At 46.7% G+C, this 21,938-nt stretch overlaps 1 protein-coding gene across 7 annotated transcripts in view; it reads right to left on the reverse strand.

Moving 5' to 3' along the window:
• The window catches only part of CACNA1E (calcium voltage-gated channel subunit alpha1 E), a 501,197-nt gene extending 480,819 nt beyond the window's left edge, over nucleotides 1–20,378 (reverse strand). For all 7 annotated transcript variants that reach the window (XM_045982501.1, XM_045982499.1, XM_045982497.1 and 4 more), the window contains exon 1: nucleotides 20,218–20,378. The gene's annotated coding sequence lies outside the window, so the exon portion shown is untranslated. The remainder of the gene's footprint in view (nucleotides 1–20,217) is intronic.
• Between the last annotated feature and the right edge of the window lie 1,560 nt (nucleotides 20,379–21,938).

Raw genomic sequence — 21,938 nt, forward strand, 5'->3', positions numbered from 1 at the left:
AAACCGATGAGAAATATTGCATTTTATATCATTGGGAAGAGTTGAATATTGAATAAATAACATTGGGACAATTACATAAACATGGGGAAAAATTACATAGAACCCCTCCCTCAATTCTTATACTAAAATGAACTATTGATAATTCAAAGATTTAAATAAAGCCATAAAAATTCTAAAACTAAAAAAGGTATAACTTTTGTAGTTGTGAAGGCCTTTGTTAGCATAATACAAAACCAAAAATGCAGTCATAAAAAGACTGATGCATTCAGTTACATAAAAATGTAAAAACTGTCATAAAAGGGGCGCCTGGGTGGCTCAGTGGGTTAAAGCCTCTGCCTTTTTCTCAGGTCATGATCCCAGGGTCCTGGGATGGAGTCCCACATCGGGCTCTCTGCTCAGCAGGGAGCCTGCTTCCCTCTCTCTCTTTGCCTGCTTGTGATCTCTGTCTGTCAAATAAATAAATAAAATCTTTAAAAAAAAAAAACTGTCATAAAAACGTAACCTCCAAAGGCAAATTACAACTTAGGAAAATATTTTCTGCATCTATAGCAGGGATAAAGGACTAATTTTCTTAATATATAAAGAAATTCTACAAATCAATGAGAAAATATGTAAAGGACATGAACAATCAACTCACAGAAAAAGAATATCAATGACTCTAATTTACTTAAGAAGATGTTTAATCTCACAGTAAAAGAAATACACATTGAAACTACGAGATACCACTTTCATCTCTTAGATAATCAATGACCAAAAAGCTTAATGCAAGCTATGTTGGCAAAAATGAAAGGAAACAGGCATTGTACCACTAGAATGATAAACTGGTACAACTTTCATGGAAGGTAACTGGAACTATATTGCAAATTTTAAACTCACTCTTTGGCTCCACAATTCTACTTTTAGGAAATTTTCTATTGCATATATTTTCATGTATCCAAATGGCATCTTTATATGTTTATTCATTGAAGCATAATATAATAGTGAAATAGTACCCCCAAAAAAGAAATATTATATGTCTATTAAGCAGGGATCAACTAAATAAACTATGGAATGTATATCTCCTTTAAAAAGATTGAAGCAAATCTCAGTGCCCCGATTTGGAAGGATATCCAAGATCAATTATTAAGTGGATAAATACCTAAGTGCAGAACAGTTACGTATGTTACTATTTGATTTTGAAAACTCTATACATTATAATTTTGTTTATATATCTAGAAATCGAAGTATACACAAGAAACAGTAACTGTGTTTATCTTTTAGGAGGGGATCAAGGTAACTAGGGGAAAATTTTTTTTTAAGATTTTATTTATTCTTCTGAGAGAGAGAGAGAGCACAAGCAGGAAGGAGTGGCAGAAGCAGGCTCCCCACTGAGCAGAGAGCACAAAAAGAGGCTCTGCATTACCAGAACCCTGGGATCATGACCTGAGCTGAAGGCAGAAGTTTAAACAACTGAGCCACCCAGTCACCCCAACTGGGGAAATTTTTAAAATAAAGAGAAATTTCAAAACTAAAGACACTGAAAACCACAAAACAATGCGTAAAGAAATTAAAGAAGAAAGTACTAAATGGAAAGACAGCCTGTATTCATGAACTGGAAGACTTAATATTATTAAGAGGTCATTACTACCCAAAATGTATAGGTTTACACATTCAATGCAATCCCTATCAAAATCCCAACTACAGTTTTTGCAGAAATGGAAAAATCAGACCTAAAATTAATACAGAAACTCGAGAGACTTGAAAAATAATCTTTAAAAGAACTAAGTTAAAGGTCTCATACTTCCTAACTTCAAAACTTACTGCTAATGTGGTACTTGAATAAAAACAGACATATATATCAATGGAATAGATTAAACATCCCAGAAATAAACCCTTGCATGTAAGTCAAATGATTTTCACAAGGGTCCCAAGACCATTCAAAGGAGAAAGGACAGTCTCTTCAAATGGTGTTAGGGAAACCGGTAATTCACACGCAAAAGAATAAATTTGGACCCTTATTTTATACTATAAAAAATTAGCTCAAATCAAAGACCTAAACTTAAGAGCTGAAATCATGAAACTCTCAGAAGAAAATATAAGAGAAAAACTTCATGACACAGGATTTTACAATGATTTCTTGGATGTGATGCCAAAAGCGCAGGCAACAAATGAAAAATAAAAAAGTGAACATCAAAATTTAAAACTGTTGTGTATCAACGGACAGTATCAACAGAGTGAAAAGGCAATCTACAGAATGGGAGAGAATATTTGCCAATCATCCAACTGATAAGGGATTAATATCCAAAATATAAAAAGATATCAACAGATGAATGTATAAAGATGTGGTATATATACACAATGGAATACTATGCAGCCATCAAAAGAAATGAAATCTTGCCATTTGCGACGACACGGATGGAATTAGAGGGTGTCATGCTTAGTGAAATAAGTCAATCGGAGAAAGACAACTGTCATATGATCTCCCTGATATGAGACGTGGAGATGCAACACGGGGGGTTAGGGGGGTAGGAGAAGAATAAGTGAAACAAGATGGGATCGGGAGGGAGACAAACCATAAGTGACTCTTAATCTCACAAAACAAACTGAGGGTTGCTGGGGGGAGGGGGGTCGGGAGACAGGGGTGGGTTATGGACATTGGGGAGGGTATGTGCCATGGTGAGTGCTGTGAAGTGTGTAAACCTGGCGATTCACAGACCTGTACCCCTGGGGATAAAAATACATTATATGTTTATAAAAAATTTTAAAAAAGAAATTTAAAATTTTAAAAAAGAATAATTCTAATAAATAGTTAATGCTCAAAAAAAAATAAAAAGAACCCCTATAACTCAACAACAACAAAAAATCCAATTTAAAGATGGGCAAAGAACTTGGATAGACATCTCTCCCAAGAAGATATGCAAATGACCAATAAGCACCAAAGATCCTCTACATCACTAATCCTGAGGGAAATGCAAATTAAAACCACAATGAGATACCATTTCATACCCATAGGATAGCAAAAAAACAAACAAACAAATAAATAAATAAATAGGTGAGGATGTGCAGAACTTGGAGGCCTGGAACATTGCCAGTGAGAATGGAAAATGGTGCAGCCACTGTGGAAAACAGTATGAGAGTTCCTCAAAACAATTAAACATAGGGGCGCCTGGGTGGCTCAGTGGGTTAAAGCCTCTGCCTTCGGCTCAGGTCATGATCCCAGGGTCCTGGGATCGAGCCCCGCATCGGGCTCTCTGCTCGGCAGGGAGCCTGCCTCCCCCTCTCTCTGTGCCTGCCTCTCTGCCTACTTGTGATTTCTGTCTGTCGGATAGATAAAATCTTTAAAAAAAAAAAAAAAAACAATTAAACATAGAATTGCCATATAATCCAGCAATTCTTCTTCCGGGTATATACCCAAAAGAATTGAACCTGGGACTCAAACAGGTATTTATACACCCATATTCTTAGCAGTATCATTCATGATAGCCAAAAACAGGAAGCAATCTACATTGCCCACCAATAGATAAGTATGTCAACAAATATTGACTATACATACAATATTATTCAGTCTTAAAAAGGAAGGAAATCCTGACTCATGCTACAATATGGGTAAGCTACAATAAAAATATTGAAGACATTATGCTAAGTAAAGTACGCCAGTCACAAAAGAACAAGTCTCATATGAATTCACTTGTATGAAGTACCTCATGTGGTCAGATTGACAGGGACAGAAATTAGAATGGCAGTTGCCAGGGCTGGGGGAGGGAGAAGAATGGGGAGTTGCTGTTTAATGGGAATGGAGCTCGAGAATGGGAAAGATGAAAAACTCTAGAGGACTTTATGATTGCACAATAATGTCAATGTTCTGAACGCCCCTAAACTGTACACTTCAATGTGGGAAACACAGTAAATCTTAGGGTATATGTATTTTACCACAATAAAAAAAAAAGAGAAAGAAATAAACCTTAAATAATATACAAAATATACAAAAAAACCCTTAAATAATATACAAAAAAGAGCATGGATTCTAGTGTCAGGAGTGAATTCTCTCGTTCACAGCTCTGTCATCTTAGCTGACCATATGGGGTTAAGGTCCGTAGCCTTCCTATACCTCAGTTTCCTCAACCATTAAATGATAATAGCAACACTACCTACTAGGCTGGGTCGGTCCGAGGAACATAAAGAGCTTAGCGTAGTACCTGCCACAATGTAAGTGCTTCCTAAGTAGTGGTTCCTCACTATTCTCTTCAACCAACATTGACTGAGTACTTATTACATTCAGGCACAAGGCCAAGTACTGGGAATACAGAGATCCATTGGATGGGTTCCTGCGTTTAAGAGCTTCACGGCTGAGGAAATGGGATCTTAACCGACTCTATCTTCACTCAAGTCCTTGCTTTAGGAGTAAGTGTTGAAAGAGTCATTATGAAAAAGAAAAAAAGAGCCATTAATGGTAGTGTCCTTCAAGAAGGTAAACAGGAGACTCAATCAGGTTGAAGGTCTAAATTGTTTTCTAATGATTAGACCTATCTGAAAATAGAATGGGCTATTTTTAAAAGTAGTGAGTGGAACCGTAAAAGACTCTTAATCTCACAATACAAACTGAGGGCGGCCGGGGGGGAATGGGGGTAGGGAGAGGGTGGTTGGGTTATGGACATTGGGAAGGATATGGGCTATGGTGAGTGCTGTAGAGTGTGTAAACCTGATGATTCACAGACCTGCACCCCTGGGGCTAATAATACATGATATGTTAATAAAAGTAATTTAAATAAATAAATAAATAGTGAGTAGACTGGGTAGCTACTTATCAGACACGCTGCAGAAGAGATTCAGGGGGTTAAACTAGGTGTCCACTACGGCCCATCTGGTTCAGAGTCTGTGATGCTATAAGGTGAAGGCCAAGGACTGGACTATGAGCAGCTTGGCTGGGGAAGTCTCCACGGTATCAGTCCTGCAGACATATCTGCTTCATGACATCATCCAAACTCCCCCCAGCAGGGACCAGAAGCCTCCATATGTCCAGTGTGGACTCCAAAGCAAAATGACAGACACGATTTTCACATAGATGAACGGAGAGGAACCAAGGCACGATCATCCCCAGAAGACAGAAAAAAAGGCAGAAAGTCCCTAAGAGGGGGCTGCTACAGCCTTTTTCTGGGCCAGCATAAGCTCCAGGATCCAGACCTTGGAAAAAAACATTGAAACAGATTTCTGAGTGAAGATGTGAATCCAAAGAGAGTACCTCTACACAAGCCCCAGGCTCTGGGATCCATAGCTAGTCCAGCAACCCAAAGGATTCTAAGACCTTAGTTTTTAAGGAAAGAGGAAAAGGTCACCTTAGTATCTGCAGAAGAGCACCCCAAGCAAAGGAAACAGCAAATGCAAAAGCCCGAGACAAAGGGTGTGCCTAGCCTATCAGGAGCTCGTGTGATTGGAGCACAGAGATATATGAAGAGCTAAAAACAGGAGGCTGAAGAGTTACAAAACAGGAGATGATGGGGCGCCTGGGTGGCTCAGTGGGTTAAGCCTCTGCCTTCGGCTCAGGTCATGATCTCAGGGTCCTGGGATAGAGCCCCGCATCACATCACATCAGGCTCTCTGCTCAGCAGGGAGCCTACTTCCCCCTCCCTCTCTGCCTGCCTCTCTGCCTACTTGTGATCTCTCTCTCTGTCAAATAAATAAATAAAATCTTTAAAAAAAAAAAAAAAAAGGAGGTTTGGAGAAGTAAGAGGTGGTGGAGGCTTTTAGACCCTATCGGGCTCTGTGGACCATATTAAGGATTCAGGCTTCTATTCTTAATGAGATGGGAAGCCACGGGAATGTTTTGAACCGAAGAATGAGATATACGGACATCGTTTTCAAAGGATCTCTAGAACTGCCAGGTTGAGAATGTACTCCAAGTAGGGAAGCATGAACACCTGACCACCATCAGTTTGTAGTAGCCTGTAGCAACAGTCCTGGAGAGGGGAGGCAATAGCTTGAACTAGGTTGATAGACTGGTGAGAAGCAGACACACTTGACAATTGAGGCAAGTGGATTTGCTGACAGACTGGATGTGGGGAGTAAAAGAGAGATGTCAAAGATGATACTCAAATTTTTTTGGCCGAAGCTACTAGATGGAGCAGTCATTAACTCTACTCCATGGAGTAGACGGAGTCATTACTGGATTACATCCATCCATCCATGGATGGGTGGAGTCATTAACTGAGGCAGAGAAGACTGAAGAAGGAGAGGGTTTTATGCTGAAGGTCAAGAACTCATAGTTGAACAAGTAAGGTCTGGCATACTTCCTTAGACATCCATGTGGAACTGTCTCATGGGCAACTGAAAGTAGCGTTCAGAGAGAAGGCCAGGCTGGAGCTATGTATTTAATACCCTATTAAATATGATATTTAATATACGTTATGTGTGTAGTTGTATGTAGTTATATGTTTATATATTTTGAAGCCATCTGCAGATGGGGTCTGGATAAGAGATTGTAGATAAAGAAGAGGTCTGAGGACTGAGCCAAGGGTACCCAACACTCCAAGTTGGCTGGTGAGGAAAAATTAACAAAGCCCCTGAGAAGGAATGACCAGTAACATGCAAAGAACTTTGGGAAAGGACGTACACCCTGAACGCCAAGTGAAGCATTTCAGTATAATGATATACAGCTGACAGAATCAGCTATGCCAGACACTGTTGTTAGGTCAAGAATCTCCAGATAAGAACTGGAAATTAACCACTGGATGGAGCAAGAGGATGGTCACTGATGATGCTATAGAGCAATTTGGGTGGAGGAGGGACAAAAGGGAGCCTCACTACAGAAGGGTCAGAAAGAACAGAGAAAGACAAATAGTGCAGAGAAAAATCTCTCTTTAGAAGTCACTCCAAGAGGGGCGCCTGGGTGGCTCAGTGGGTTAAGCCTCTGCCTTCAGCTCAGGTCATGGTCTCAGGGTCCTGGGATCGAGCCCCGCATCCGGCTCTCTGCTTAGTGGGAAGCCTGCTTCCTCCTCTCTCATTGCCTGCCTCTCTGCCTACTTGTGATCTCTGTCTATCATATAAATAAGTAAAATCTTTAAAAAAAAAAAAAAAAAGAAGAAGAAGAAGAAGAAGAAGTTCCTTCAACTAATAAATGAAGAAGGAAGGATAGGATCAGAATATCCACATTTTGCAGGCCCCTAGTGAAACAAACTATCCAGACAGGGGTTAGCAACCCATGGACCTTGGGCTGGATCCAGCCTGCTTGTTTCTGTGTCTAAAGTTTTATCGGAACTCATCCATGCCCATTATGCACACACTGGCCACGGCTGCTGCTGCACTATGGTGGCAGTTTCGAGAAGCTGTCATCAAGATTGACTGTCTGGCCTTCATAGAGAAAATCTACCAACCCTAATCTAAGTAACGACCCTCAGTGGCTGCTAATGTCGTAAGAAGGGGAAGAACCAGACATTACATGCCTCTGATGAAAGTCCACACCACTCCCTGGGATGTCTACTTACAAAACAAAAGAAAATCACATCTGTATCAGATGGAACTAAGTGCCAGTTTATAGGAAATCCAGGAAACAAAAACACAATGGAGATGCAACCAGCCAAATCCAGAGTACGGGAAAATCTACAGAAAAAACAGCCTAGTTTCCTCAACCAACAAATTCTCAAGCCAAAAACAAAGCAGGGGAAGAAACCTACAGATTCTGACTCAAGAAACCTCTGAAGCAAATATAATGTGTGGCCTTTATTTGAATTCTGATTCAAACAAACTGCTAAAAAAATAAAACATAATAAGATACAAAGGGGGAAATTCGAATACCAACCAGACACCTGGAGATACAAAGAAATTATTACTATTTTGAAGGTGTAATAATGCTATTATGGTTATTTTTCTAGTCCATTATCTTTTGGAGACTGGAACCTAAATATTTGCTTCAAAATAACCCAGTGGGAGGTAAAATAGGGAGATTTAGGTGAAAAAAATTGGTCAGGAGTCAATAATTATTGAACTTGGGTGGTGAGTATTTGAGGGTTCATTATACTATTCTCTCTACTTTAGTATATGTTTGAAAATTTCCACAATAAAAAGCTAATTTCAAAAGAAGAGCATACACTTATAGTAATGAACACTGATTATACAGAATTATTGAATCACTATATTATACACCTGAAACTAATGTAACGCTGTATGCTAATTATACTTCAATTAAAAAAAAAGAAAGAAAGAGGAGGAGAAGGAGAAAATAAAGTGAGAATTTGGACCTAACAAGTACAAGCAACTCTTTGGAGAAATCGTACTGTATTGAGAGGAGTAATGGAGCCATTTCTGGGGGAGGAAAGAGGAGTTTTAAGAACGCAGTCATCCGAGGAGCCTGGGTGGCTCAGTGGGTTAAGCCTCTGCCTTCAGCTCAGGTCATGATCCCAGAGTCTCTCTCTGTCAAATAAATAAATAAAATCTTTAAAAAATAAAAAAATAATAAAATTAAATTAAAACACAGTTATCAGGCGCCTGGGTGGCTCGGTCATTAAGCATCTGCCTTTGGCTCAGGTCATGATCCCACCGTCTTGGGTTCGAGGCCCATGTCGGGAGCCATGCTCGGCGGGAAGCCTGCTTCTCCCTCTCCCACTCCCCCTGCCCCCCTGCTTGTGTTCCCTCTCTCTCTGTGCCTCTCTCTGTCAAATAAATAAATAAATAAATAAACCGCAATCATCTCCAGCAGACTCGCCCTTCACAGCCGCTGCGGCTGTCACAGAAGCCCTCTTGCTTCTCCCGGCTGCTGTCCTAAATCACATATTTGGTGTCTTCAACTTCCCACTCTCGGCCTCCAGGTAGCCGGCCGGAAGGTGTAGTCTCTGACCTTGAGAATCTGCCCTCTCGCTGCACGGCCACATCCTACAGCTGAAAGGTTCACCAAAAAAGACAAGAATTACGGGAGCACAGAGGAGGAGGGGGCCGTAACGATACTGGGGTTCACAGAAATGATGGAAGGTGAGGAAGGTGAAGTGGGAGAGACGCCAAATATTTCCCAGAGGAGGTGAGACTCTGGAAGGTAGCCAGAGAGGAGAGACCAGGACATTTCAGGAAGGGACGTGATGGGAGTAAAGGCTGGAAGGCAAGGGGAAGCCCTATCTACAAACTTTTCACTGAGTTCATGTTGGAGAGAAGGGGGCTGAGGAGTGACGTCATCCTCCCTCCAGGCCTCCCTCTGCTATGTGGCTATGGGTCGCTTCCTGTGGGCCAAGCTGACCACAGCCAGCCTTCTGGATGGCGTCGGAACCCCAGCTGCCGAAGGGAGCCGGGCCCTGCGAGGTGCAGGAGGCATCCTCAGGGAGGGCACGTTTGCATGCTGAGAAAGGAAACATCTCTGCAGGGGTCCTGCACACCAGAAGCCCCAGATCCGCCTCTCCACCGGCATCTCTGTCCTCTGAGCTATGCCCAGTCCCCTTGGGGCTGATTCATGATGCTAAAAATATTCTCAACCTGGGGTAATCCACCCAGGCTCCAAGTAGGAAGTGCTTCGTGAGGTCCTGGGGTCCCCCTGATATTACACGATATTTGGGATGTACATTTCACCAAGTTGAGTCCATAGCCTTCATCAAATTTTCAAAAGATTCTAGGACCCCAAAACGTAAGAATCACTGTACTAGGGGTGCCTGGGTGGCTCAGGTGGGTTAATCCTCTGTCTTCAGCTCAGGTCACGATCTCAGGGTCCTGGGATGGAGCCCCGCATCACATCGGGGCTCTCTGCTCAGCAGGGAGCCTGCTCCCCCCCACCCTGCCTGCCTCTCTGCCTACTTGTGATCTCTGTCTGTCAAATAAATAAATAAAATCTTTAAAAAAAAAAAAAAAAGAACCACGGTACTAGAAGTATAATCATTTTTTGATGTACAGGATTTGGGGTGAGGTCTGGAATATAATTACATCTCCTAGAGCTCCCTCAAAGGTCCACTGACCCCCCCCAAATAGAAAATTGTTTCAGGATCAATGAAAACAAAAATTAAAAATCTTCCATTTTCAATTGCAGTTCTTCAATGGCAGGCAAACAGCAATGCAAACCTTAAGCATCCTCTGCCTTTAGAGGCTGAACACAATAGCAAAATTATCAGGAGCTATTTCCCACATAACTGCTGACATTATATATATTTTTCAAGCCCTACAGTTTACAAGGCAAATTATTTCATTGGCACTTCATATTTGGGCCTTGAAAATTTGGCTATGAAACTTTAAAAAGCAGAGGGAAGGAATAAAGTGGGGGTGCGATTTGTTGTTTTTTTTTTTAATTGAACAGTGCTTGTCTTAATGGTTTGCATGGCCTTTACAAATGAGCATCCCCCAAACCCTCCCAACTTTATGTGCCTACAAAAGCCATGCCCAAGAGGATGAGATCCAAGGCAACCCACACTGTCTGCCTCCCTCAAATATTTTATATGCTCATTTAGTTAACATTTACTGGATACCTACCAAGCTCGAGGCTCTGAAACACTGTAGGATGGAAGATTAAGAGGGTGGCCTGCTGAAGCACCCTGTGGCAGGGCCCAGCCAGACCTCCCTGCCACTGTGCCTTCTCTGCCCTCCTCTGAGAGCTCAGCACCATCCCCTGACCCAAACAAGTCCCGATAATCTCTAGCTAATATCTGTTAATTGCGTATACTGATTCAAACTTCACACAAATCCCACGGGGTAGGTACGACTCCTACACACATCCAAGGAAGTGGAGATTCAAAGAAAATAAGTCACTTGTGCAGAGCCACTTGGGAATGAATGGGAGAGTCAGGACCCTGACAGCCACCTGGCCCCAGGGTTGGTGTTCTAAGTCCTCTACCACTGAACCAAGGCCCTACCTGCTTGGCTGTTGCTTGCCTGACCTCTCTCTGGACTCACCCGAATCTTGGAAGCTTTATGTTCCAGCAACAGAGTTTCAGCCACAATTCTAGGATGCCAGCAAGCCTGGTCCCCACCGCATAGGGAAGAGAGCATGACAGCAGCTGGGGACAGAGCTTCCCCAGCCACATGCCACACCCGGGCTGTGCTTGCCTGGATGTCCAGGCACCTGCCTACCTGCCTGTTAGTTCGCCTGACCTCCAAGTTCACCTGCTCCGCTCACTCCCTGGGTGGCCAGCCTCTCACCAGGATGACTAATGCCTGCTTTGACATTTTGGAGATGTTTCAGCCTTTAGTTTCAGCCATAATGAACCGGACACAGGCAGAGAAGAGGGGAAGATGGAGGGTTGGGAGGAGGTGGCCAAGATAGAGAGAAATGGTAAGTAAATGTCAGAGGAAGTTGGAGGGACAACACAGACCTAAGCCTAGGAGACCCTCACAGGTCAGAGGGTGGGCTAAGAAATGGGCCCCAGCCTCAGTGGGCCATCCCAGACAGCTGATCAGGACTACCGCTTGGGGAGCCATTTGTGCAGCACAGAGGCACCCTCAGTCTGATCGTGAAAGAGGGGTACGGAGAGTAGTAGCCCCACAGCAGCCTTAAGAACGTGCCCGGCAGACATGCTAACTACAGGGCATTAATATACCAAGAGCCCCAGCTCTGGGCTCTGAAACCTGCCACCACGTTTGCACAGAGGGAGCAGGGCAGGCACACTAAGGCAGGTCCACTCCTGGGAAACGTGAAACGCATCTGATGCCTGACTTTGGTCCAAGGGCTTCCCAGCAGCCTTGCTGAGCGTCCTGACATACAACAGCAGGTTGGGACCTCGCACCCAACCGCTCCCTCTATCCATCACTCATGGTCAGATTTGTAGGATATCCTGAAAGCTCGTCTAGCCTTTCCTGGCTCCCTTCTCATTGTCTTTCAAAGGTAAGTCCCCTAATAAAGTCCTTGCATATTTAATCCCATCTCAATGCTGCTTCCTGGAGGTCTGCATACTCCATCTGAACTTGACCCTGTGACTTGCTTTAGCTGATGAAACAATAACAAATGTGACATAAGCAGAAGTCAATATCTGGTGAATGATGATGGCTTCCATTGGGACAACGTAAGTCTGAGATACTATGAAGTGATGAAGCAGAAATGTCCAGGGGCGCCTGGGTGGCTCAGTGGGTTAAGCTTCTGCCTTCCGGCTCGGGTCATGATCCCAGGGTCCTGGGATCGAGCCCCGCATTGGGCTCTCTGCTCAGTAGAGAGCCTGCTTCCCCCTCTCTCTCTCTCTGCCTGCCTCTCTCGCTAATTGTGATCTCTGTCTGTCAAATAATTAAATAAAATCATAAAAAAAGGAAGAAAAAATAAATGTCCAGTAGTCAGTCAGAAGGAAATGCTAAAACTCAAGAGACAATCCTGGGCTGGAAAACAAATCTGGAGGGTGTCGGCATATGGAGATGGCTAAAGAGAGGGAGGGGAGGAAATCTCTCTGAGAGTGTGTACCATAAGATGTGGAAAGGACCAGGATTGGGACAAGGAGGCACCTACATTTAAGAAGCAGTCGCTCAGTTCCCAGCTGGAAGAGGAACCAGCCAGAGCTAACCAGAGGCCAACTGGCCAAGCAGTGAAGGCACCTGGGAAATACCACTGACACCTGGCTTCTCCGATCTCTTCTCAAAAGCCTACTATAAAGGGACAATAAAGCAATGAGCACTAAGGTGTTAATGGTTAGTAATAGAAGTCTCCAGAAATATTTGCAGTTTAAGTAAGCATCTCAACCTCATAGTAATTCTGCTTTGGAGCCTATCTGGGCTCCACCACCTCCTGTGATCTCGGATTCTGGAGACTTTTGTTTGCTCCTATAAAACAAGAGCAACAATTCCTAGAGCCTCTGGGCGGCTCAGCTAGTTATGCCTCCAACTCTTAATTTCGGCTCAGGCCATGATCTCAGAGCCTGAGACAGAGCCTCGTGCTGGGCTCCCCACTCAGCACAGAGTCTTCTTGTCCCTCTCCCTCTGCTCCTTCCCCCTGTGCCCCATCCCACTCACTCTCTCACTCTCTCACTCACTTTCTCTCTCTAATAAATAAAGAAAATCTTTAAAAAAATAAAACAAGAATAATAATTCCTATATCCCCAACAGGTGTAAGCTATACCATGTTTCTGGTACATCCCTTCATCAATGCCTCTAACAGTGGTGCTCGAACTCCAACATGCACCAGACTCACCTGGAAGGTTTGCCCCATCCCGAGTTTCTGCTTCAGGATGTCCAGACGATACTGATGCTGCTGGTCCAGGAACCACACTTTGGGACGGCGAGTTCTCCCCGAAGGACCCTACCATTTGAGTGAATACCCCCACATACTCCAACAGCTGGTCTCATGGCCCTAGAGATGGGCTGTGGGATGAGCGCTCTAGGTTCCAAGTAAAGGAAGTGTGATAAAGCAACAGCCAGGTAAGGGACAGGGACAGGCACAAAGTCTCTCCCTCAGCTGTCACCCAAGACATCTCAAGGGCTACAAGTTGAGTGATTCATACCTGGATGTTTGAAAAGCCATGACTCACTGGGCGCGGTAGGTGGGCCACACTGACTCAGCCCGCAGGGTGGCGGGGAGAGGATCCGGTAGAAAGAGACACAGCCAAGAGCAGAATGGACTGAGGTCTTCTGGGCACCTGATGAGCCCGGCTCCAGGGCTGGTGGAAGGCAAAGGCTGCAGAAGTGCGGAAAAGGAAGCCTTCCCCCCAGATATGGGGGGCAGGAGCAAGCCAATGGCACCTCTTCCCAATTTCAAAGAAGTCAGCCTCCACGTTGGGCCAACAAGACCCCGAACAGCAAGAAAAGCAACATGGAACCTCCTCTGGAAGTCTACTTGCTCAGTATTCCCTGTCCTACTCCGTCCCTCTGCCCTGGTGATGCTCTCTTCTGAGCGTTTCTCCACTCTCTCCAGGGCAATGCGTGTGGAAATCTGCCCAAGACCGGCAAGAAGGAAAGGAATATTCTTTTAACAAAAGCCTGCCACAGACACCATCTCATTTTATTTGTTAAAAATCCACTGTGAACTCCCAATTTTATAGACCTAATTTTTTTTCCAACCCACATCTACTACTGGGCTAGGTACTGAGATTGAGAATATTAATTAATCACAATGCCTGCCCTCAAGGAATTTTGCCTAATGGGATATAAAATGTGCTGCATTTATTTTATCATCTATAAAACACGTTCTTGAGCAATTGTACTTGCTCCTCGTAATGTCCACAGAGAATTGGTGTCATAGATCTTATTTCATTTTTTGGCCATTCTGATCTCCCACTTAACTATTGTGTCCTCAGAAGCCCTCCCCAACATCCCAGTCTCAAGAGCTACCCAGTCACCACCACGTCACCCTATACTAATTTCCTGAGTGACATTTATCAGTCATTTTTTTCCCCACATTTACTTGTCCATTTATCCTCTCTCTCTCTCTCTCTCTCCCTGCAACAGAATATAAATTTCAGGGCTCCTGGGTGGCTCAGTCGGTTAAGCATCTGCCTTAGGCTTGGGTCATGATCCCAGGGTCCTGGGATCAAGCCCCGCATCGGGCTCCCTACTCGTTGGGAAGCCTGCTTCTCCCTCTCCCACTCCCCCTGCTTGTGTTCTCTCTCGCGCGTGTCTCTCTGTCAGATAAATAAATAAAATCTTTTTTAAAAAATTTGACCAAAGTAGGAGCTTGTGCACTACTATATTCCCAGCACCCAGATCACTGCCTGACCCAGAATGGGTACAAGGAATACATCATTTGCAGAAGTGGGGGTTGGGGAGGGAGGGTGGGAAAGGAGAAGGGAAGGGGGGAGCAAGCAGGGAGAGGCTGTGATTTTCCCACTAAGTACCAGAGCTGAGGTTCACATCTGGGGGTTTACTCCACAGCTCAGACTCCTGCACACACCTTGGGGATGGCTCTGGGTCAGTGCCCAGGTTCTGAGGTTGGCAGGCTGACTTTGCTTGCCTGGGTACAGAGGCAGATGTACCCTGGGCTCAGACTTCAGCACGGAACAGCTCATTAACCCAGAGTCTGAGACTCTGGCAACAAAGAGAATGGCAACAAAGAGAGAAGGAGGTTGTTGGATATGTGTTCACCTGTCATTGCAAATCCCTTCACTAAAGAAGCCATGGAACTCTGGTGAGGATCATTATACTCAAGAAAACATCAATCAAGAACCAAGTAAGTCAAGAGAGATTCAATTTACTCTCTTTTAAGCAGAAATATAAAATGTTCTTCACCACTTTTTTAAATTAAGGAAAAAGAAGAAAATTCTTGTTCAGTAAATAGAGAAAACAAAAAATTTCTACTGTATGACACACTAAGAGGGAGAGACAAAGAACAAAGAGAGGGGGAGAAAAGGGATGAGACGAAATCATGGAACAGTCATCATTTGTAAAATGGGAAGGAATCTCAAGCCACCAGAGGCTCCTGGGCCTTTGTATTGATAACGCAGCTGAGGCCCAGGGGGTTAAGTGCTTTGTGGTCTGCAGCCAGTAAGGACCAGAGCAAGGCCAGATCAGGGACGACAGGGTCAGATAACACATAATTTGGTAAAAGAAATCAAGGCTTCTTCAAAGTACTGTACTGAGAGCTAGAAACTAATTATTTGAGAATGAGAACCATGTCATTTTCATCTTTATTTTCCCACCCCTCCTAGAAAAAGGCCATGTACACACACAGTTCATGAGAAAGGGGAACCCCAAAAGCTATATGAGAGAATCACAAACACATACCACCTCTGCAATACACAAGAGACAAAGAACTAGGTTGCGTTTTTGCAAAAGCAGTGATGCTTCCACCTTTAAAAGGTGTCCCCATCCGTGTAGCCTTGGATTCTGTTAGCTCGGTTAGAAACTGCATGAAAACCCCTAGGGATGGATTCGCGGCCCTACCGCAGGCTGCAGTGCCTGGCCCACACCCAAGGCATCAGACCTTCCTCCTGCTGCTCCCCAGGTCTCTGGCCTTCCCCACTGCCCACGCGGCAGTTGCTGCCAACACTAACCCCGCACTGATAATCTAGGGCACGCTCCCTTTACCCCAATCCCAGTCTAGTATTTTTCGGGGGGCAATTTTTTATTCAAGTGTGATCAATTGTAGTTATGGAGGCTCTGTGAATCTTTCCAAACAATACCACAGGAACCATAAGAATGGGAGGGCCTTTTCCTTGGGAAAGCGCAATTCTCTTCTGGAATCTCATTCGGTGCAGTTCCTCCACACCCATGCATGTAAGCAGACAGCAGAACCCTTCAGAATCCTCATGTCAGAGACGAAGATTAAACCCCTAGTAGTTGTCCAGGTGACAGCGAGAAAGGCACCACACACCTTTGCTTCCACCGGGCAGGTAGCTGATGTGCGTGTAACCAACTCTAACAGATGGTTTTCTAATGAGCCTTTTGGTTCCAGGTGGCTTTATGGTTCGTCACATGTATGTTTCGTCCAGGGGCCTAGATCAGGCTCCCCATCATACTGTAAGTGCCAAGAGAACAAAGACTGTGCAGCCCCCTTTCTTGTAGACCTTCTCCCACTGTCCTATCGCCCATCCCCAGCCCTTCTCCAGCTTAGCTCATGATTCAGGGCACGTTCCAGTCGTTCGTTAGCAAAGTATTGTATTTGCTTCTCTTCTCGATTCTCTGTCACTTATCGGGGATGCGAGGAAACACAAGGCAGGAGCAAAGGCTCTCCCCTGGCCAGATAAACCACCTCATTCTTCCAGACACAAACTGGGCAGAGACGTGCCCACAGGAGGCCAAGAGCAGTCACTCTGCTCCCCAGGATGCGTATTGCATGGCCCCTCCATCAAGCACTTACCCATCAGCCCCAGGTGCCCCCCTAACTTCACCGAAAGAGGGGAAGAGAGGAGGGGCCTGCCTAAGATTTGCAGAACACAGATCACAAGGCTACCCTGAACTGTGGGATCTTAGACTGCCAAGCAACGGGGACATACCTGGGAAGCATCTGCCCAAACTCCATTTTCAGGCAAGGTAAGAGAGGCCCAGGGAAGTGAATGACTGGCCCAGGGCCACATGGCTTCTTAATGGGGCTAAGCCAGGGCTAGAAGTCAAGTCTTCCAGGGCAAGGTTCTTTCATCTACCCACCCCACCTGACAATGCCCTCTTTTCTTCTAGGCGTGCCTAGAGGCTGCTGTTCTTGGTCTGGCTGATTATGGTGCTGCAGGATAAACAATAAATCCAATGTCTAGGATTTTCTATTTAACGGTCTATTTTCACTTACATGATAGACAAAGAATCTGAGGGACCTAGCCAACATAGGTTGGTATGGTCAGCTTCCCTTGCTAATCTACTGAATTATTTCTGAGTATATATTCCCTTGCTAATCTGTAGGATTACTTCTTGGGGAGGCATGGTCTCTCCAAGTCTAGGTCACGGTCAGTCTCTGAAAAAACTGGACTCACTCAACAGTGATTCTGAGAGAGACAGGCTTCAATAACTAAGGTGTAGACAGATACTAAAAACCTAATAATGACCTCTGCTCTGCCTTGCCAAGAAAGGATTCTACCACCAGGTACTCATGAGTTCACTGGCGTAGGATCCAGGAAAGAGACCCCTACAGTGACAGCCTAAGCAGCAGGGCAGGGAATGAGGACACAGACTTCACGGAGCCCAAGAAAGAGCCATACTGACAGAAAGGACGGGGCAACATGAGTCAAGAACTAGGCGGGATGGTCAAGTGGAGTGCCCAACCCACCACACTCTAGAATTGTCCATCATCCCCAGGACCCCAAACACTGTGAGCCAAACGCTGACCACGTAAGCTTCAGCACAACAAAGCACCACTGCACGGAGAAGTCAGATAGCCTTGAGTTTGAATCCCAGCTCTACCCCCTGCTATCTGGGTGAACTTGAGCAAGTTACTAACTTCTCTGAGGTTTAGTTTCCTTATCTATTCAATGGGGAAACCTACTTCACAAGGTTGGATAAGGATTATTTACAATAAAGTCTAAAAATTGCTTGGTATTATATCTGGAACATAATAAACCCTCAATCAATGGTAGCTAAATTTTGGAAGCCCTCAGGGACTTGGCTGCCTGACAGACCCAGGGGATCCCAGGAGAGTGAAGGTATGACTAACAGACACATACCCTAAGAATCCTCATCGCTCCTGCACACAAGCGAGGGAGTAAAAGCTAGGTATTTCCCTGCAATCGGACAATTCTTGAACATGAGTCTTTCAGTTTTAGTTTTAAACCAAGACACACACAACTAATCCCCAGCCACAAGAGTCAAGGAGGTATGGCAGCAGTAATCTAATAACTCAACTGTGTGACTGAGAGGGTCACTGTATATCACGCTGCCATCAACACACTTGAATTCCTGGCAGACGGACTGCCTCCTGGGAGCCCCAGGCTCATAAATATGGCCAAGAAGCAGACAGAGGGATGGAGGCAACTCCGTGTATATAACCCTCTGCTTATAATCCCTGCAGTCAGAGCACGAAGTTCCCATTCTGGGAATGGGATTTTTGGAGGGATTGGTGGAGCTGGAGAAAGAAGAGTTCATCAAGAGAAAGAGATTTGTATTCAGAGCTGGATTCTCAGAGAGAACCAAAATAAAGTCCATTTGAGATCTGAGTCAGGGAAAATCATGACAGAAAGGAAGATGCGAGATCCAAATGATATGAAATTAACACACGTTGCTTTGTGAACGTGTCTGGACAGCCTCTATTGTCCCTATGTAACAGAGAGAGTAGCAGAGTCTCTCTGTCCACTCTCAGAACTGTCCTGGCTTGCACAATAAATTACATGATGACCCATTACTACAAAGTGGTAAAAAAACAAACAAACAACAGCAGCAATAAAACCTCCTAGCTGGCCAGAGACATAGCACGTGAAGAAAAAAACCAAACCAAACAAAAACAAATAAACAAACAAAAACAGTAGAATGGAATCAAACAGGAAAAAAAAAAAAAATTGCCTTCTTCCAGGATCTGGAGATGGCTGCACAATCATATAAGACTCACCCGGTTGCAGAAGAGGAATTTCTGTTTTCCATTAGTATTTCCTCTTGAAACTGTCAACAGGAAGTTTTCCCCTGGTATCTACCCTAATTTCCAGCTGAGTAAAGAGAGCCCCTTTTCTCTAACTCTGATATCCATGAAGATAGAGCCATGCTTTTTCTTTCTTTCTTTCTTTCTTTCTTTTTTTAAACCATGCTCTTATTTAAGCATCACAAACATCCTATCCTTTCAGGAAAACACTTCTCTGGATTGAGCCTTCCTGGCTCCCTCCATCCAACCTTTCTTCTAAGGATGATGTCTCTGTGACATGGGGCAACTCTGGGACCCCCCCCCCAAGAGTAAGAATCCACCACCATCACCTCCAAAGGGAAGAACCAGCGAATCACTGCAAGCCCCCAGACGTTGGTCCCCAGCCCACTCACTCAGCCTGAACTGCACACCCTGAGTGGCCTCACAGTCACCCACCCAGTGTGAGGGAGAACACCCCACCCACCTTGGGCAAGTGGACAAACCGCCATCTGTCCCCAGCGTTGAGGTGGATGCCTCGGTCTTAGGGGTTCGGAGGGCGTAGTGTTTCCCATCATTCTCTCCCAGGCAAGGGCACAAAGCAAAGAGGCAGAAAGAAATGGGAGTTCCATCCCAGGAAAAGGATGCACAACCACACTCACACTGGGAGACCCAAATTCTGCCAAACAGCAAGCAAGTCACTCGAAGTGGCCTGACTTCACCACACTCCCCTCCCTGCTCTGGGCCCAACTGTCAGCGCCCTCCCAGGACTGAGTCCACTCCCCACCCGCCCAACGACCCCTTCCTCCGGACACCCAGCCTACCATTCCTGGGACGCCCCCAAGGGCGCACGCAGCTTCACGTCACAAAACTTCGCTGGAAGCTCAGTCCCTGCTCAGCGAGTCCTCCCCTCGAGGGGGTCCCCCGTGCAAAACTGCCCGGTGCCCGTGGCTGGTGCAAGGGCCACGGGGGCCGCGAGGCTCGCTAAGACCCGGCGGCGGGCACCTGCTCAGAGCCTGGCGGCGCTCCCGGGGCGCACGAGCCTCCCTCGCCGCCGGCTGGGCCAGCGCGCAACGACGAGTCACACTGCGCCCGACGCCCGGCAAGGGCACGCCGCTCGCACCCCGAAATGCCGGGCGGCACGGGGCTTCCTCACGCCCAGGAGATCGCCACGGAAGTTGCCGAGAAAGGGCAAAGCTAGGAGAGGCAAAGCTGGCGGAGCGGCGGATTCCGAGGTGTGGGCACACGAGGACTCCCCGCCGTCCAGCAGCCCCCCAACAGGTAGCAACTCCGGGACCCAGGCGCGGCGCCCGCCTCCCGGGAGGACAGCGCAGGGCCGCGGGCAGCAGCGGACACCCGCGCGGACCACCGTTCCCGCGGCGGCCAGACCCCGGGCTTACCTGGAATTCACGCAGGGTCCCGCGCTCGGCTGAATGGAGAAGGCGTGCTAGGATTCCCGAGACATCCCTGAATTATTGCAAAAGAGCAAAAGGGTGGGGGGAGGGGAACGGAGCGAGAGGGGAGGAAAGACTGGGAGACGGAAGGGGGACGAAGGAGCAACCCAAAGAAGGAAGGGGGAAGGAAGGCAGGAGGAGGTCGGGGGGGAAGCGGAAAATAAAATAAATAAAACAGAAGGAAGACAGTTAAAAGGGGAAAAAATCTGCCTCCTGCCCACACAGTGGAAAAGAAATTTCTGACAGTCAGCAAGACAACTCGCACACATGCCCCCCCCCCACACCCCGCAGAGAGGGCACACGGGGAATAACAAAGGAGCTGGACGGCCCGGAGCCGGCTCCCGGGGAAGCGGCCGCGGTCCCCGCACGGGCAGCGCGCACGGGTCGGCGAAGGAGCGGGCGGGGAGGCGCGGGGACGACCGCCGGCGGGCGCGCGCACTCCCGGGGCTGCGGGCGGGGCGGGGCCGGCGGGGCGGGGCGGGGCGGGGGCCGCTGGGCCCGGGGGGAGTGGCCCGGGGCTCGGGGTAGTAAACAGCTTGCGGGTGAGAAAGTCAGGTCAGGGTTCCTGCGGAAAAGTTCATCCGCCTCGAACTTCCCCAGGTGATTCCACTCCAGAGCACTGTCCGGGTTTGCGGACGGCAGCGACGCCTCCCGAGGTCCCGCTCCGGCGCCTCACCCAGGCTCGGGGCTCCAGGCTGTGAGCCGCCGGCCCCGCCGTCGGACAAGGGGGAGCAGTGATGCGAGAGCATGATTGCATCTGAAGAGAAACAAGAGAACTGGGGGCTGTAAGGAGTCAGGGAGAAAGGGAAGTGGGGAGGGGGAACCAGTCCCTGAGCCAGATGCTGCCCAAGGACAGGGGGCCCCAGCCACGGCGGGGGAGTCTGCTGCCTCTGGAAGTGGCAGGCAACAAGCAAAATAAACAGGCCTAAAGACCCAGTCAAACTGTCATTTTGAAGGCTTCTTTCAGAGGGCTCTCTCTTCCCCCATTTCTCTGGCTCTTTGCGTATCATGCCTCAAGAATCACAGAAATGCCTCCCAGAGCCGTTGCTGGTGAAGACCTTGGGCAGCGGCTCATCTCTTCAGTTCAGACAGGTCCCCAGAGGGGCTTTGCCAGCTCCCACCCTCCACCAAAAGTTCAGAATCAGAACACAGAAGGGCCCCAGGAGAGAGAGAGAGAGAGAGAGAGAGAGAGAGAGGAGGAGGCGGGAGGATTGAGGTAGATCCAGGGTGGGAGGGAGGAGAAAGGGGAGGGTTCTCTCCCTCACTGCTCTGATTCCTTAGGCCTGGCCTTGGCAAGGAGGGGGCAAATCTGCTGAAGGCCAGGTTTGGGGGTTGCCAAAGCTCAGTGAGGACAGGCAGCCATTCCCACTTAACTATGGAGCTTCCCATGGCTGAGAGCAGGGATTCTGCTTAGCCAGCTTTGCCACGGGTACACCCACCCCCTCAAGGGCCTGGCACATCTCAGAACACCTCACTGAAGGGAACTCAATAGCCACAAGGCGCATGACTCTGGTCCCTGTTCTCTCCTTTTAGGGTAGGTCAAGGAAGTGAAGACCAGGGACTGGACCCCCTCCTTGGCCTGTTCTCACTCCCTCTCTCCCCCGTCTGAAGGTCTGTTTGGGAGGTCACTTTGTGAGGACCCGGGGCTTTGACCCCAGGTTCAGGTA

This window comes from Meles meles, chromosome 17, assembly GCF_922984935.1.
Source record: "Meles meles chromosome 17, mMelMel3.1 paternal haplotype, whole genome shotgun sequence".
NCBI lineage: Eukaryota > Metazoa > Chordata > Mammalia > Carnivora > Mustelidae > Meles > Meles meles.